Here is an 18,365-nt window from a genome sequence, read left to right on the forward strand (position 1 = left end):
ATAATCATAATACAGTTTAAAAATAATGAGTTGGGAGCAACAGTTCAATCGCACGAATTAAATAAGCCATCCTATTGGCTACGACTGAGTGAAGTCATATACACCTGTTACACCCACTGGTGCAACTCCCGGCAACAAAGTGTTTCAGATTTTGACAAAAGTGTTCTCAAAGTGCAAGTGTTTCCATGAGGTGAGTGGGAACATTTCTCCAAGTGGGGAAGATGGCCCCAAGACAGGCATCTACTGTCTGGAACTGTTGTCCATCCATCCCCAAAGGTATTCATTTGGATTTAGATCAGGGGAACACGCAGGATGGTGCAAAAGAGTGATGTTATTGTCCTGGAAGAAGTCCCTTGTCCTGTGGCCATTGTGTACTGTAGCGTTGTCCTGTTGAAAAACCCAGCCGTTACCACACAGACGAGGGTGATGCAACAGTCATGCAACATCTGGACATAGCCAGCAGCCGTTAAATGCCCCTGCACCTCCTGAACCATCAGGACCATCAAGGTTCAATTTTTTCTCATCGGAGATTTAAACTTTCTTCTACCTTTCAATGTCCCATGTTTGGTGCTCTCTTGCAAAGTCCAAACGGAAAGTTCAGTGGCATTCAAGGACACGAGACGTTTGAAGACGTTCTTTGTTTTTGAAGCCCTTCGGTCTGAGATGTCTTCTGATGGTTATGGGGCTGCAGTCAGCACCAGTAACGTCCTTAATTTGGGTCAGGGATTATCCAGTGTCTTGACAGACACCCAAATGGACCCTTAGTGCTGGTGAAATTTTGGGGGGTCTTCCACTTGACTCTTTTGTTCCATAACCCTCAGGATCATTTAAGAAATGACTGTCTTACTGCGTCCCACCTCAGCAGTGATGGCACGTTGCGAGAGACCCTGCTCGTGCAGTTCCACAACCCGACCACATTCAATAAGGGAACGTTTTTTTGCCTTTGCCATCAAAACGGCATGACAGTGTGACTACCTGACAGAAAATGACACCGAATCCACATTTTGCACAGATTTAGCCTTTAAAAGGCATGTGGCCCTAAACTTTTGATCAGGTGTAAAACAACCTGTTTCAGTTTAAGCATCGTTTTCAATAAATTGCATGCTCAAAATTTCTTCTTGTTGCATGTTAAAGCTCTACTTGGAACCTTGTTAAGATCCAAACATGCAAAATATGATTTTTTTTGCCATTTTTCAAGTGGCCTTAAACTTTTGATCAGGACTGTATGACCCAAGTGCTTTGTCTCCTCCTCAGCTGTCCATGTCCATGTCTGTTTCCTCTTTTTTGCTTCCCTATAGTGAAACACTGGATTGCACTATTTGCACATGCATCCCTTTTCAATCTGAGGACATGGCCGATCGATCTCCATCTCAGCCTGATGACCACGGTCTTCATGTCATTACACTGATGGTGAAGGTCACTGTTGGTGATTTTCTTTGGCCAAAAGATGCCGGATTTTTCTCAGGCATGATTTGCAGAAAGATGACAACCTGTCAGCCATGCACTTGGCCATGTGCCAGCATACTGATCCGCACAGAAGAGTCGACAGGAAACAGCTCCTGTAGAGTTTCAGTTTGGTGCTGAGATTGTACTGGGATGATTTCCAGATGCCTTTCATCAATCTCATCCCCCCCCCCAGGCTTTGCACCTTCTGTTCTTGTTAGTGACTTTAACTAAACAGTCTTAATTGAAGCCCAGAAAATGAGAATGACTAAGATTTGTTCTGCTTACTTTCTAACCTGTTTCTTCTTTTTAACATTTTTACCTTTTTGGTAACTGGTGAAGAGCATAGTATCTTAAAACTATAGCCAGGACCATACACTCCTCTAAACCTATTGTGATTTTGTGGTATTTCTCAAGCTGCTTCTGAGCACATTTTTGGATCTGGTGGGCTGTTTCAACCTTCAGGGGGAGGGCTGGTGCCATTGGGGAGTCAAATTGACTTGAAATAATGTTCAGGTGGACGTGAATGTCAAGCAGAACATTACATTGTTTAAAATGACACGTTTTTCACTTCACCTGTCAGTAGATTTAATGTTGTAATTGATTGGTGAATAAAAATAACTTATTCGCCAACAGTAAACTGCAGGACTGACGGATCCTATTTCATGTTTCTGTTGTCAGCAAGCCTTCTTTATATGAATGTCTGTATTTCACTGTCCAAGTTATACAGCAAGAAAAATATACATGTAATTTATCTCCTGCAGTTTTGCAGTTTTTCTCCACACAGGTGTTTGGATGTTTTCCCCAAAATGTCAAATCTTTACTTACTAACCCTGTAAGGGAATATCAGATTTATAACTTGATTTCCAGTAATGACATTACCCAAGATGAAGTGATAAAACTCTTGAAATAATAAGGGTTTAATACATGAAAGATGATACTGTAGTAATTTTTTACTACCACTATACATTTCTGCAATCAAATTATTGTTCTGCATTGTCTTTAGTCGCGATGCCAAGCCATCTGCCATTTTTAACAGACATTAAATCCAGCCATGCTTGTCTATGGATAGTTGAGCTTGTCACAGCTGGACCTAAACATGAAATCTGAAACCACATAATTGGCTATTTGATTGCTCCAAATATGTGGTGCATGCAATCTTCCAAAACCAAATAAACCAATTAATTTACAAACTGCCAACCACAAAGAAATCGGTCTCTCTCTGACTTTTTCTGAAGCAGTGCCATGGTGAATAAACAGCTGCATGAAACAGCTCAGACTCATTTCTTTCATGTGCAGCAAACAAACCATTCCAGCAACCCACAGAGGCACAATGCAACTGCTGCCAGGGGAGGCAGAGTGTGAAAATGACTTTATATGGCTTGAAAACGCGCCACAAAACCATAAAATTGAGCTTTGAGTGATATCGGACGAGGATGTTTTTCCCAAAATCTTGAAAAGAGGCCTTTTATTCCTCTGCCCAGAGCTGTTTTCCTTTAAGGCAAATCTTTGCTGTTTAGAAAGAATCTCAAAGCTATAGATATCCCCCATTGGGGGTAAAACCACACATCCCCAAAATGTTGACTTTTCATGCACGGTTTCACAAACCTCTCAAAAATTGAAAATGTGATTTTCAAACAACAGCAGCATCAATTTCATTGCACTGTATGCTTTGAAGTGTCACTAAACAAGGAGCATTCCAGGCTTATCTGAGCAGAGGAGCCTCCCACATCGAGTTCAGGCTCAATGTCCAGATAATGAGTGAGCACTGAGGGGCCTGACTGCTCATTTGATCACAAACATATCAGGACAAGTGGGGCAAAATGCTTCAGCAGCCAACTCTCATTTAAACCAGCTGGAGGGGTGATCAGAGAGGGGAATGTGCTGCCATATTGGACACCTCAACCCACCAAGCATCATCCACTGTTTTCCCATGGTAACTGAGTCACCTCACCACCTCCTCTGATTTTTCAGGCAGAAATATCGGAGAGCAGTTGGTGCTGAAATGCAAACATGCAAAGAGCCGAAGCGGCCTGAAGCCACAAAACAGTACTCTAAAAGAAATAAGTTACAGAATGAGGGCAAACACTGGGAGATCATATTGCAATTTTTCCAATCTCTTCAGGACCTTTTGGCTTTGATTTACTTTTGACAAGAGAAATATTGACACAACATGCACTGGAATAAGCAAATCTGAGTATTTACTGAGTGCTACATGGTTCCAAACACCAGAATTTTTTTGAATGAATGTTTAAACATATTGTCACGGTTTGCGGGGGCAAGCCGTGTGGAATATATATAGGACCAAAAGGCGGCAGCTCTGGTGCAGGTGAGTGTTTATTAACAACAAAAATGCAAACAACAAAGGCGCTAGGAACATGAAACTGAAACCTAAACTGGGTAAACTAACAACACAAACCAAGAATGACGGTGCAGGGAGGTCCGGGGAAATACATACAGGGAGACCGAGGGGAAACAACACAGATGAACCAGCAACTACTATGACAGAAGACACAACTTAAATACACTCAGAGAACACAGGGGGATTACATACAGGTGGGGACACAGCTGGGAGTAATTAACATGACGAGACTAGGGAGGCAAACTGAAAACACTCACATAAGACACAGACCTTCACAATAAAACAGGAACTTACACATGAAAGGACACAAACTAAGAAACGCGGACTAGATACAGGAACACACGGGCAGAACAGAGTAAACACTAACCAGAGGAAGAACAGAACCAAAATCGCGAAGAGAAAACACAAAACGCTGGGTCAAAAGGACCCAGGATCATGACAGTACCCCCCCCTCAAAGGCTGGCTCCAGACAGCCCAACAAGAAACAAAACAGCCAGAAAAAACAGAAAACAACCCGACCAGGGCGGGCGGCGGGGGCCCAGGAAGGAGGGCTCGAAGCAAAACAAAACCGGAGCACCAGAAGGCCAAAAGACAAAAACAAAAAACGAGCCCAAAACCAAAAGAAACGAAGCACACCAAAACACAGGAAAAAAACAGAGTCCAAAACAGAAGAGTTCAGGGGGCCGACAGCACAGGAGTCCAAAACAGTTCGGGGGGCCGGCCAGGGGGCCGACAGCACAGGAGTCCAAAACAGTTCGGGGGGCCGGCCAGGGGGCCGACAGCACAGGAGTCCAAAACAGTTCGGGGGGCCGACCGTGCGGACGGCAACGGCGACGACGTGGATACAGTTCGGGAGGCCGGCCGCGCGGAAGGCAGCGGCGGCCACTCAGGCGATGGCGATCAGGGGGCCGGCCGCGCGGAAGGCAGCGGCGGCCACTCAGGCGATGGCGATCAGGGGGCCGGCCGCGCGGAAGGCAGCGGCGGCCACTCAGGCGATGGCGGTCCGGGGGCCGGCCGCGCGGAAGGCAGCGGCGGCGCCCAAGTGTCAGGCGCACCGGCCGAGGCTTGGAGGGCACAGGACCAGGCGACGCTGAAGCAGAGGCCGGACCAGGCGTAACAGAAGCACAGGCAGAGGCCGGACCAGACGAGGACGAAGACGAAGACTCGGATGAGGCCGGACCAGACGAGGACGAAGACGAAGACTCGGACGAAGACGAAGACTCGGATGAGGCCGGACCAGACGAGGACGAAGACGAAGACTCGGACGAAGACGAAGACTCGGACGAAGACGAAGACTCGGATGAGGCCGGACCAGACGAGGACGAAGACGAAGACGAAGACTCGGACGAAGACGAAGACTCGGATGAGGCCGGACCAGACGAGGACGAAGACGAAGACTCGGACGAAGACGAAGACTCGGACGAAGCCGGACCAGACGAGGTTGCAGCTGGCGATGAGGCTGCAGCTGGCGATGAGGCTGGTGTGGTTCTCCGGAACCCCCAGCTGACGAGGAAGGTTGCTGAACGGGTCCCTCGGACCCTCCAGCGGAGACAGGAGGCTGAACGGGCCCCTCGGACCCTCCAGCCGACGAGGCATGAGGCTGGTGTGGTTCTCCGGAACCACCAGCTGACGAGGAAGGCTGCTGGACGGGCTCCTCGGGCCCCCCAGCTGAAACAGGAGACAAAGGCCGGAGCGGTCCCTCGGACCCTCCAGCGGAAACAGGAAACAAAGGCCGGAGCGGTCCGTTGGACCCTCCAGCGGAGACAAGAGACGAAGGCCGGAGCGGTCCCTCGGGTGGCTGCTTAAACTCCAGGGGTCCAGAATCAGCTGAGGACTGGGACCTAGCCTCTGGGGAAGCCCTGGAGCGGCAAACTGTGCCAAAGGCGGCTGAACTACAAAAAGCACCTTGAGGTAAAATTATACTTTCTCCCTGCATGGAGTGAGTATGTGAGACCACTATTACTGGAGCCAGAGTTACGGGTAGCGGGGGCACTGGAGCTACTGGGGCCTGCGCTACAGGCGGCACTGGAGCTACTGGGGCCTGCGCTACAGGCGGCACTGGAGCTACTGGGGCCTGCGCTACAGGCGGCACTGGAGCTACTGGGGCCTGCGCTACAGGCGGCACTGGAGACTGAACTGAGGGCGGCACAGGAGACTGAACTGAGGGCGGCACAGGAGACTGAACTGAGGGCGGCACAGGAGACTGAACTGAGGGTGGCACAGGAGACTGAACTGAGGGTGGCACAGGAAACTGAGCTGGGAGTGGCTGCGGGGGAGCTAACTTAGCTGCCGGTAGCTGCACAGGCGATAAGCAGCTCGCGTTGATATCCGCCACACAAAACGCAGCCCCTGAATGAACAGTCATGCAGTCCGAAAATGAAAAACAGTCCTCACTCACCACAGCCGGCGAATTAGAAGTCCGAACGTCCAGCTGTGGGGTGGCGCGCTTGCGGCGCGATCGGCGTCTCCTCCCCGCAGACGGCTCCGACGGGCCGGGCAAGATCGCATCCGGCGAGTCGGGCAGCGAGGCAGGAGTGGCTGAGAGAAGGTGGGGTGTGTGCCGGAGGAAAGCCTGTATGGTCGGAGGAAGTGAATTTAGTAGCCATGGCAGGCCGGAAAAGAGCCGTTGTAGCCGACCTTCCACGGCGCGGCGAAGCTCGTGCGGAGGATTCTCCAGCCACAGCCCGAGGAGGATCTCCACATTGTAGCCGATGTCATCCTGGAGCTCCTCGGACGGATTGACTGCCGCTGGGTCCATGGTGGCTGGTTCATTCTGTCACGGTTTGCGGGGGCAAGCCGTGTGGAATATATATAGGACCAAAAGGCGGCAGCTCTGGTGCAGGTGAGTGTTTATTAACAACAAAAATGCAAACAACAAAGGCGCTAGGAACATGAAACTGAAACCTAAACTGGGTAAACTAACAACACAAACCAAGAATGACGGTGCAGGGAGGTCCGGGGAAATACATACAGGGAGACCGAGGGGAAACAACACAGATGAACCAGCAACTACTATGACAGAAGACACAACTTAAATACACTCAGAGAACACAGGGGGATTACATACAGGTGGGGACACAGCTGGGAGTAATTAACATGACGAGACTAGGGAGGCAAACTGAAAACACTCACATAAGACACAGACCTTCACAATAAAACAGGAACTTACACATGAAAGGACACAAACTAAGAAACGCGGACTAGATACAGGAACACACGGGCAGAACAGAGTAAACACTAACCAGAGGAAGAACAGAACCAAAATCGCGAAGAGAAAACACAAAACGCTGGGTCAAAAGGACCCAGGATCATGACACATATTGTCTAAAGGTTGACTAAAGAGGCTTGTGGTGTACCTTAAGTTACACTATACTGGTTGGATGGCATCTGTTTAGCTTGAGAATTCACAGCAACAACCACAGGAAATCCTACTGTTTGTGTGTTACGTTTCCAGTGACCCTGCAAAGCTTAAATATAACTTCTTACCTAAATCCAACAGATTGATTTCAGATAACCTTTTGCCTTGGCTAAATAGCTTGTGCAACTGCTAGCATAGACAAACATACACTACTGTTTAAAAGTCTGGAGCCACCTTTCATTTTGCTAGATTTTGCTAGGGAAATGTGAAATGGGTGCAGCAACGTATTGAAACATGTGTAAACATAATAAGGCAAATACAGAGTTTGTGCAGTTGTAACAAGCTTGAAAGTCAATATTTGATATTTTCAACTGCCTTAAGTCTCTTAGGTAAAGCTTTCTTTAAGTAGTCTTCAGAAATAGTTCTTCAGGGAGCTTGAAGGACATTTAAAGCTCGTCTTTGGATGTCTATAGGTATGTGTATATCTATCTATCTATCTATCTATCTAGATAGATAGATAGATAGATAGATAGATAGATAGATAGATAGATAGATAGATAGATAGATAGATAGATAGATAGATAGATAGATAGATAGACATGCATATCCTAGATTCTCTACATTGTGAAACTAGGAACTGAACAACTGTGAATGTGTGTGAATGTGTGTGTGAATGGGTGGATGACTGGATATGTAAAGCGCTTTGGGGTCCTTAGGGACTAGTAAAGCGTTATATAAATACAGGCCATTTACAACTGTGGCTTTCTGTCCCCGTGCTGTTCAGTGCTATACCACCACACAATTAGCAATCAACAATCAGTTAACAGTTAGCACTTAGTTAAACAGCATTATAGCAGGCAGATGGCACTACATAAATTGACAAAAAGTTTAATCTATCACTATCAATAGACTTCAAAAACTACCATAAATCTAGTACATCTGCTCCAATTGAGCAGATGTGAGATCCAGAAGGGCCCGTCATTTGAAATAAAGCTACATGTGCTAAATGGTGAAGTCTGTTCTTCTCCAGAAAGATTGGCTACTGTGGATCAAGTTGAAAACACAAGAAATCACAGAGAGCAGGAGAGAGAACAACAGAAATGCAGTGCAGGTGGAAAGCCACCTGCAAAGTGTTTGCTAATATGGTCTTCAACTTTAATCTTATTTGAGGAAAAGGAGAAAGTCAAAGTGTGTGTTGAAGTACAACAAGATTGCTCAGGAAAAAAAACAAACTGTAAACAAAAATAAACAAGAAACTGATGTGCAAGTGGTCATAATGAGACTTCCAGGGAGCATCTGAAAAAGGCAGAAGCATTGAGCTTGAACCACGTTGCATCATTCAGCACAAAGTTTACAGCAATCACTAGTTCCTTGCACCATCAGTATAAAAGACACTCATTTGTCTCCACTGCCATCTTGGTGTTTTGGAATTGCTTGTGGGGAGAGAGGGGGTGGTGTGGACTGTGAAACTGAGGACACTACACACTCATTGGTTAATATCTTGTGACTGACAAGTTGTTAAAAACTTTTTTCTTATAATATTATCATATAATCCTCAAACTAAATGACTATGGGTTTGAAGTGCGGTACATGTCTACTGGTTCATCTGCAGCGTTGGCACTCTTCTGTAATGGTTTGACTGGTATGTTACTCATCTCTGGTAGCTGAAATCTGAAGCAAGAGAAACTGGTGCCAACTTATAATACAGCCAGATCCATGAGATACCAGTGTGGTCATCAGTGCCATCACATCAAAGAGCTGAATGACCGTCTTAGAAGCACAGACTGTGCTGAAGTTGTGTGCTTCTAATTTGGTGCACTAATTTCCTTTTAATGTAACTCTCAAATATGATTCAGCTACTTTGATGTCCTTAAAATCGTTGCATTTTCCAGTCTTTTCTCTATTCTCTAGTCAATTACATATCAACAACTTGATGCATTTAGGCATGAAGACATGGTCACGATGACCTGCTGAAGTTCAAACTTACAATCAGGATGAGGAAGATAGGAAAGGAAGAATTTAAGTGACAGTAGTATGGTTCTTGGTGCCAGATGGGTTGGCCCAAGCGTCTACTGTGATTGATCTACTTTCCTGAAAAATCATATAGAGGTTTTACAGAAAATGATCTGAAAAAGATAAACTATTCAGTGAGTGGAAATTTTCAGGGAGAAGATATTGATACCAAAGGTTAGAGAGAATGGTCAGATTGCTTAAAGCTGATAGGGAGGCAAAAGAAATGCCATCCATCCATCCATTTATTCATCTATCCATTCTCTTCTGCTAATTTAGGGTCTCTGGGAGGCCAGAATCTATGCAAGCTACCACAGAGCGAGAGGTGCTGTACAGCAGTGGTCCCCAACCTTTTTTGCACCATGGACCGGTTTATGTCCGACAATATTTTTGTGGACCGGCCTTTAAGGTGTCATGGATAAATACAACAAAATAAAACCAGTACCGGTACCAAAAAAAAAGAAAATTTATTCATAACACACAAACAAAAGACCCAGGGAAACTGAGTTAATGATAAAAAATAACGATAAAAACCCTGAAAACCATAAATTTCACACCCAAGCCTCAACTCTCATGGCCTGGTACCAAACGACTCATAGACCGGTACCGGTCCGTGGCCCAGGGGTTGGGGACTGCTGCTGTACAGTACACCCATGGACAGGCTACCTATCTGGCACAGCGTGCAGCATGTCACGAAGCTCACATCAATTCAAACTGGTGTCTTGAACATGAAAATTATTTCACTGTATTCAAATAGGCTCCACAGTCTCCAGATCACAATCGAACAGAGCACAATTAGGATGTGATGTAACAGAAAATGTGCATCGTGGTTATGCGAAGAATCTGCAGCAAGTGTGTGGTGCTATCGTGTCAACATGGACCAAAAAAACTGTATTAAGGTCTAGCTCTAATGAAGTGGCCAGCAAGAGTAGACGTGATAAACACTAACACGCCTACAACCACTGTGTAAAATGTAGCCATTTGTATATTTCATTTTAGATTACTGTTTAAGATAAATCATGTACAAAAGTCACATGTGATGGTGAAAATATGCTAAATGTGTTGACATCACAGGGCTAAAACTCTGAGCTCTGGTGTGAATGATTCAAGCCATCCAGTCTCGATATGTTAGAGTGGTTGTGTGTGTACATGTGTTTTTGCGTGATGGTGTGGAGAGTTGATTCAGAGGCATTAGCCATTTGTTGTGCTTTGTCAGATCTGATGCCAAAAAAACAAAGTCTGCCAGTTAGTGAAACCGAATAGCAGGAACTATTCGATTGACCCCCGACATAAGCTGAGGAGTTATGAGTGAATAAGTAGAAACCTCCCTCTTTAATAGAGCACACGCCTGCTTTAAATTTATGGAGCTGTGTGCATTCATAGATAAAAATGATGTGAAATACAATTCCTAATACCAAAAGCCTAGTTGCTATGTAACTCAGGGAGGTCAGGCGTTCCCTGTGAAGAGACGCCGTTTCTTCAGAGACGTCCATTCATCAAGTGCTGCCACCGTGCCAAAAGTACAAAGCACAGCATATCTTTTGTTGACTCCATTTCCCTTTTTGTTTGTCTTTCCTGTCTCTTTTCTTCTTTTAAACTCTTTTCAGAGTCGTATTTAACTTCTTTATAATAGCCACAACACAGAGAAACGACCATATTTCTTTCCTTTTAAAGGCAGGAAGACTTTGTCAGCAGAGATGCATGAGCAACTGTTGTCCAATCAAATTTAGGATAAGGCCCATAAAAGCTGCGTCCTACTATTTGGCAGCTAATTAAACCAAAAACATTGAAAAAAATCATTTAAGGAATATATGCAAGCTTTCATTCATCTGTCAGGTGCTCTCCATCTGCATTTCATTGGGGTACATATAAAAGCCTGTTTAAGGGGAGTCTAAGCTCATGTTGAGAAATGCCCTTCATCTACCCCTCCTGAGGCAGGTGGGGACTGGGGTGGCTCACATAAAACAGAAACAAATTCAGCTCGGGACACTTGAAGTTTTAGTCTGCCATAAAACATAATGTGCCATTAATGAAGTTGCCTTTTCTTGCCCCCTTTTTCTTTTTTTGTTCATAACAATAGCAGCGAGGGAAACAGTCACCAGATCTGCTCATGCTTTAAAGTCTGCACAACCATGAATAATTTACTTTGATTGCACGTATCGGAAAAATAAAAAAGGAGTCTTTTTTTTAAATGAAGGGTTGTTGCTTTTTTTTTTTTTTTTTTTGTTGAAAAGAGCAAAGAGAATTCAGAATGGGGGAAGGTGACAAGACATCAAAGACAAGTCTTATACACGGATAAGAGACAAAAGACTTCAAAACACTGCCAGTTTCTAGGCTTTGCTCTTTATACCCCCATTTTTCTTCACTTCCACAAGTTGATAAGTTATTTTTCCTCCATTTATTTATAATTTAGGACACCTTTACTTAAATTAAGTATTGAAAAAAAGAAATCAATGCATTGGACATTTGAGCAGCTTATTCTCCTTCATTTATTACCATTATATATCAAACTATTGTACTAATGATATGAATTACTAAGCTTTGCATGAATCTGTTAAATATTCCCATACCATCACCCAGTAGTCTTCCTGTTTGAGTGTATAAAGATTAATGCAGCATCTTAATGCACAAAAGAACAACATCAAAAACCGGATACAGTCAAATATAAATGTGAATATTCCAGAGGTCACATCTGGATCTAAAAATATGAAACCAGAGCCAAAAACTGAAGGTCCCCTAATGACCACATGAGTCAGTCTCCATAGACGTACATGTTAAAATGTCCAGCACTTTTTATTTACACTTAGGTACAAAAAATTGATCTGCTTTCTGTGGCCGACCTCCATCTTGATTACGTCTGTATAGTGTGCAATGTTTGAGGTTTTTTCAGTTGCTTACATCTTAAATATTTGGAGCCTTTTTTACAGTCAGCTCTGTTACTTTTTACATTTGTGGTGTTTCGTTTCTACACAGAGCTCAGTACGCAATTTTTCTCAGCAGTGCGCACACATTTTCATTGAGTTTCTCTCTCTCTATTGGAACTGTTCCATACCGCGTTAATGTCTCTCAAAATCTAGTGTTTAATGGGATTGTGTTAGTGTTTTAAATTAGTGAGTGAATTTGAATATTGACTTGGCAATAAAGTTGGCACGAGAAAAAAGAGAGCGATCTATGCATTTAAGCACAGTAAAAATATCCTCATTAACACAAGGATGGCTTCATTGGACGATACAGTGAATAATAAGTGAACTAACTGCATACTTCCTAATACATTCCTGCACCATTAGTCAATCATCCACACAACTTTCCACTGCAGCATTGCGTCCACTGCAGCGTTTAGAAAATCTGGTCCTTAAAGTTTGTTTTGTATTATTAGCAGCAGGGCTGCTTTGAATGTAACCCCCTTACCTGCAAATCACCTGAATAATTTGACTCAGTGCTGCTTGTGTTGGTGCTTTTTAATGCAGTTCATTGTACTAACAGACTGTACACTCGCTTTCTGTGTTGGTGAGTAAAATTCTAGCATCTTATTTATAATGAGCAGGTGTTTCTATGTGATGCACGTAGCACACGGTCCATCAGTTCACCTTGCTATAAAAGGTTTATTAGCATTAACTGATGAGTTAGCGCTTCAACCTCCTGTCTAAATATTCGCTTCACAAGATCGTGGCTGGCATCATCTGTCATCATCTCCTACTGACAGTCGATTGTGTTCACTCACAAAACAAGATGGTCAGTTGCAGTTAAATCAGTAGTCAGGCTACAACTATCAAGTAATCATTTCTTCTGAGCTCCTCTCTATTTTTTGTCTAAGGCCTGCTTACTTCCTACCTATAGTATATATTTTATGACAGTGATCGATAGATACTCCATTGCATTTTATGTACCGCTTATATTTAATGTTTTGTCTCTACTTATTTATTTGAATTTCCATGAAATTTCCCAGTTGGATTAATAAAGCATCTCTCGATTCATCTATGCACTCATTAAGCATTAAGCTTTTCATTTAATGAACGCTCCCCGAAGAGAGAAAAACCTTATATATAGATATTACTAATGGGTAAAGACAAGAAACAGAGGGACAAGAGAGTTCACCACATAGAGATGGATGATAAAACAGCAAAGATTTAAAAAAAACATAAGTTTCACTTCAGCTCTTTATATTTTATAACTTCTCTATGTAAGTCTGAAGGAGAACATGTTTTTGACACTGCCCCCTGGTAATTGTACACAAAATTTAGACAACAGCGTGCAAAGCTGTGTGCATAGGCTCTATGTTGAAGCCAAACACAACCAGGCCAACAGTTAAGAGCTCAGGGATGTGCTAAATGCTCTGTTTTGAGGGGTTTTTCCCCCCTACTCTTGGATCACATATTTCAACACATATTTCATCTGTAAAGAGGTTCAGTGCAGTTTCTTTTGATTTTCAGGCAGCCTAAAAAGTAATGCCCTTATAACAACAGTTAGCTGCTATCAAAAGTGCACTTTTCTTACTCCTTAAAACATCCCATGACCTGCATCAAGGAAGAAGAAATACGTTTAGTGAAAGGTTCAATGAGCCAAGTTCCGACAAGAGTTGATCTTTAGCTCCGTCAATTCGCGGTACAGACTAAAGCTTTGTGAGCTTTCAAAGACACCTAATGTCTGTTTTCAGAGTCTGTCTTCTCCTCCCCAAGAACATTTCTTTATCGCTCATCTGTCAAGTCACATTTCTCTGTCTTGAGCGAGACCAAGCCGTGGCATGCTCCGTCCCTGACAGTTAAAGAAAAATAAAATAGAAGAAGAAAAAAAAACATCATCTATAAGAAACAAATCGGCCATTTCCAAACTGCATGCCACTGTTCAGACAGATCAAACTTCTGATAACTGCGACAATATTGCAGAGGAAGAGGGCAGTTACCCACTTTAGATTCAACACCCTCTCCATTTAGCATGTTTTGACTCAGTTTGATCCTCTGCTACAATGAAGGACGGGTGGATGATTGCTATATCTTCTGCGTACTGAGGAAAACAACATTGCTGAAGAATGGTGCACTCAGGAGCCAGAAGATTGGTATGCTGAAGATCATGGGAGCGTGTAAAAGTCTGGCGTACCGCCATCGAGTCCCCTTCTGTACAGCACATACCGGTGCACATCAACAGCAAAGACATACAGTAAAGTTACAGGTGAGGAGTCATACTTAAGAAAGTTTCTGTGCTGAAGAGGCATTCAGCAGAAGCAGGGAAACATCTGCCCCGAGGGTGATGTCAGACAGGCTGGTATCACCTGCCACCTGGAGAAAAAGCCTCAGGAGATTTTTATTGCTGATTAGCTGGGGGAGAGTGCAGACCATTCAAAAGACTTCCCTTGTTTGTTTTTATTTTTTTTAACCATATCTATGAGGAATCTGTGCCTGACAGGACCATGAGGGTGCAAAGCCTGTTTTGTACATGCTTTGAGTTCAATACTGCAAACCAGAGTGGCAAATCCACATATAATTTTCTCATGATTTGAAGAACCGCTCTGCGGCGTGAACAGATTTCTTTAAAAATAGACATTACGCAGGTGCAATATCACAGGATAAAAATCTGCCCTCCCAACCTGCAAATCCACAGAGATGGAAGTCAGCTGACAGGATTAATGTGATTAATAAAAGCGTCGGTGAAAAGTGCTCCCTGGGAATGAAAAGTTGCCTTTTTGTCTGCAGGCAGCTCAAGGGACTCACAACATATCCTTCTTAGATCTGTTGGCAACTTTAGTTGTAGACTGATGAGCCATATCACACTGATTATAGAGATGTCTGAAAGTCACGCAACGCTGCAGCATTAGATACAAGGGGATAACCTGCCTGGTCAACACACACAAAGAAGGAGCACAAGTGAAAACAATTTGGAATCTCCCGATGAAAAATGTCATCGTTTCTATTGTTTATTTTGATTATTTTGGATTTAAAAGTAGAAAAAGAGGAGGAAGATGAGAATTTAATTTGTATTTATATGATTACGTTTGTGTAAATTGCTTTATTCTCATGGGTTTCTGATTGTTCTCGTAAGTGTGCTTAGACTCTGACCAACATTAGAGGAGATAAACCTCAGCTGGTGTCCAAATTTAGAGATAAACAGACATGTCTGTTTGAATTTCTTCATAAAGAGACAGCCACTTGATGTTTCACTGTGTTATCTGCATGAAAAACATGAGTTAAGCAGATGCTACGTTTCATCGTTACCGCAGTTCTTTATAGTTGTTTAATGACTGCGAGGAACTCAATTTCTGCAAGTATGAATATACAGAAAATGCGCATTTGTGCAGAAGAATGACGACCTGAGATTGGGGGGAAATTGCTGCCCTATCTTTCATGGGGCTTCAGTGAACCCTGAACATTTCTCAGTTAAATGTCAATGTGACAAATAAAGGCAGATAAGTTAATCCACCGAGCCTCTGATTCTTGACATTTCATGATACGGCGCGCAGGCTGCTTGAGGGAAGGATCACAAAACGAGCCAAACAGAGCTTAGACTCTTACAGCTCGCATCTCATCTTTGAAACATCCTAATGAAGATGTCACACTTTCTTCCCTCCACGCTGATTGCTCCCAAGAAGCCAATTAGCAAACCAAACCTGATCTCACATTGACATGACTGTGACGCTTGTTATGATGGGGGTTTGATTTGTTTTCCTTTTCAGTAAAGGTGCGCTGCATCTGATAAGATGCTCAAGAAATGGAAGCGGAAGTGTTCGGTTCACTTTATTCAATCATCAAAAAAAACAACAACAATGCAAACAAACATCCGCAAAATTCATTAGCATTTCAGATATCTGGGGGCTTTATTTAGCAGCGGATGGTAAACAGGAAACACATTAATTGTGAATACAGCGAATAATGCAGCAAATCTTCTCTGAGATCAGGCGACCAATTTAGCCACAGCTGAGAGGCCACCTGTTGATAGTTCCTGCGGCACACGCTGACTTATCTTTGAAAGATACCTTCTCCATCATCCATGGAACACTTATCTTAGGAATGTCTGTCTGTTATTAAAAACTCAGGAATCAGGAAAAGTCGTCAGCAGTGACCGAATCCAGCCATCCACAGCATTCCTTCAACAAAAGCTTCCTGTAAACAGCCAAGTGTTTCCCGTGTTGAGGCACATGTGGAAGCATTGCTGCCCTCAGACTGTTGTTGCCAGCGCCGTGCTGCCAGGACTCGCTCTATATCCCTGGACGTGAGGCGGCAATCCTCCACTGGCACACAGTCCACTGATACACTCTAAGGAAACACCATCTGTTACATTTTCATTACAGGCTTTGCTTCAAGCTAAGACAATTAAAGCTAATAGAGTGCAAATGTTTGAGCCCATGCTGCCAACTTTATAATGTCTCGCATATTCTTATTACTATCCAACCTGCGTTTTAATGACAAGTAAATCCACAGTCATGAATTATGATCACTAGCATCTGGACTCTCCACATTCTGGATATCTGCTTCGGTTTCAGCCTTGATACCTATGTTAGCTGTTAATTTGAAAGAACTCCGCAGGCGGTTATCCTACATAGATTTGAAATTATCCTCGAATGTTGTATTAAATCAAATTCTGAATTACTCCTAACTACTCCTAACTACTAAGTGGGCTGGTAATGGCGCTATAATCCCCAGTATCTCTCATTATGTACAATTGGAAAGAATTGCCCATTCTTTCTGTCAATGATCAGTGAGCACTTCTGAGAAAATGTGGTGAACAGATTCTTTAAAGGCACTTGGGCGAATTATCTTTCAGCTAAAAAAAGGACAGGCTTGGATAAGCATCTTTAGCCCCGGGGGCTCGGCCACCCCCCGAGGTGAGAGGATTGCTTCACATGAAGTGAAGGCTTCAAGTGCTGCATGTAAAAATGGAAGGTGCTCTTGTTGTTGGATCTCAAGTGGGTGGCACAGACATGTTGCCCTCTGGGACCCGGGGCCTCGGGAAGACAATAGCCAGGCTGTGCGAAGCGGGAGATGTGGAGTTAGGGTCACGGGGCCCCTTTTCTCAGGTCTACACCACCGAAGTGACTGTTTAGTGACAACACATAGAAAAGAAGTTGTGTGGAGGATTATGGTGGGTGAGGGGTTGTCTCTGTAAGTCGTGAGCAAAGCAGGTCCATCTATCACGTGCAAGTGCAGTCCTTTGGGGGCTTATTGGAAACTAACACCACATAAACAATATTTTACATAAAAAAATCATGTTCAAGATTAAAAATTAGCTTCATTCACTAATAAGTATTTTATCATTTAAAGGCTGCAAATCTACTGAGCGTTTGATGGATCCTCCTTGTTTTGCGCAGTATAAAAGATTGTTATAGGGCGGAGTTCAGCATTACTGTAGCGTTGAAATATTCTGTATGTATAATATAATACACACAAAATTTATGGCCCTTCCTGAATGATTTTATTCCCAAGAGTCTATGGAGAACGTGTCGCCTTCAAGTTGCTCTATGGCTGAACGCGATAAGAAAAGTTCTAGTGCTTGCTTACAGTTCTCACAATTCAGGGCAAGAAATGCAACCTTTCCTGTTTATTGTCTGATAAACAGATGAAAAAAAATAAGTTGAGTTATTTTCTAGCCATGCAGGGCGTCGGCTCTCGTGCAGCTTTTGTTCGTAGAAAGAATATAATCTGTGTAACAAAATAAAACAAATGACTTCAGGGGTAGTGAAACAAATGCAAGAGATAGAATCAGGCAGAGTCTGATAAGTTTTTTCCTGCATTTACTCCAAAGTGTCACGGACGCTAACTTCAAACGGCACAGATGATTTAAGCCGTACCTTTGGCGAGACATGACTGCCAGGGCAAAGAATAGTATGAGGAAGAAAGAGCTATACAGCTGGCGGAGATACAAAAGCAGGAAAGCATGAACCTCATCTCACACCTTCCCTTCTTTCATCTACTTCCCCTTATAAGCTGGTATTTTGATTTGTGGATTCCTGGCAAGCAGCCCTTTTTGCAATTCAAAGACTTTTCAACAAGAGCATCTGTTTGGGTATTATCATAAACCTGCATGTGCCCCCCACCACACACCCTTCACCTCCCTGCTCCTCCCTCTCCTCCTTCCCTTTTCTCTCTCTCCTTCTCCTTCATCAGCCGTGTGCACTTGCATGTTTGAGGAAAAGGGGTGGAGATGGTGGGTGATGATGGGGCAAGGGGGGCTTTTCCGTGACCCACAGAGTCAATGATACATAAG

The sequence above is a fragment of the Rhamphochromis sp. 'chilingali' genome (genome assembly GCF_963969265.1).
Source record: "Rhamphochromis sp. 'chilingali' genome assembly, chromosome: 13".
NCBI classification, from domain to species: Eukaryota; Metazoa; Chordata; class Actinopteri; order Cichliformes; family Cichlidae; genus Rhamphochromis; species Rhamphochromis sp. 'chilingali'.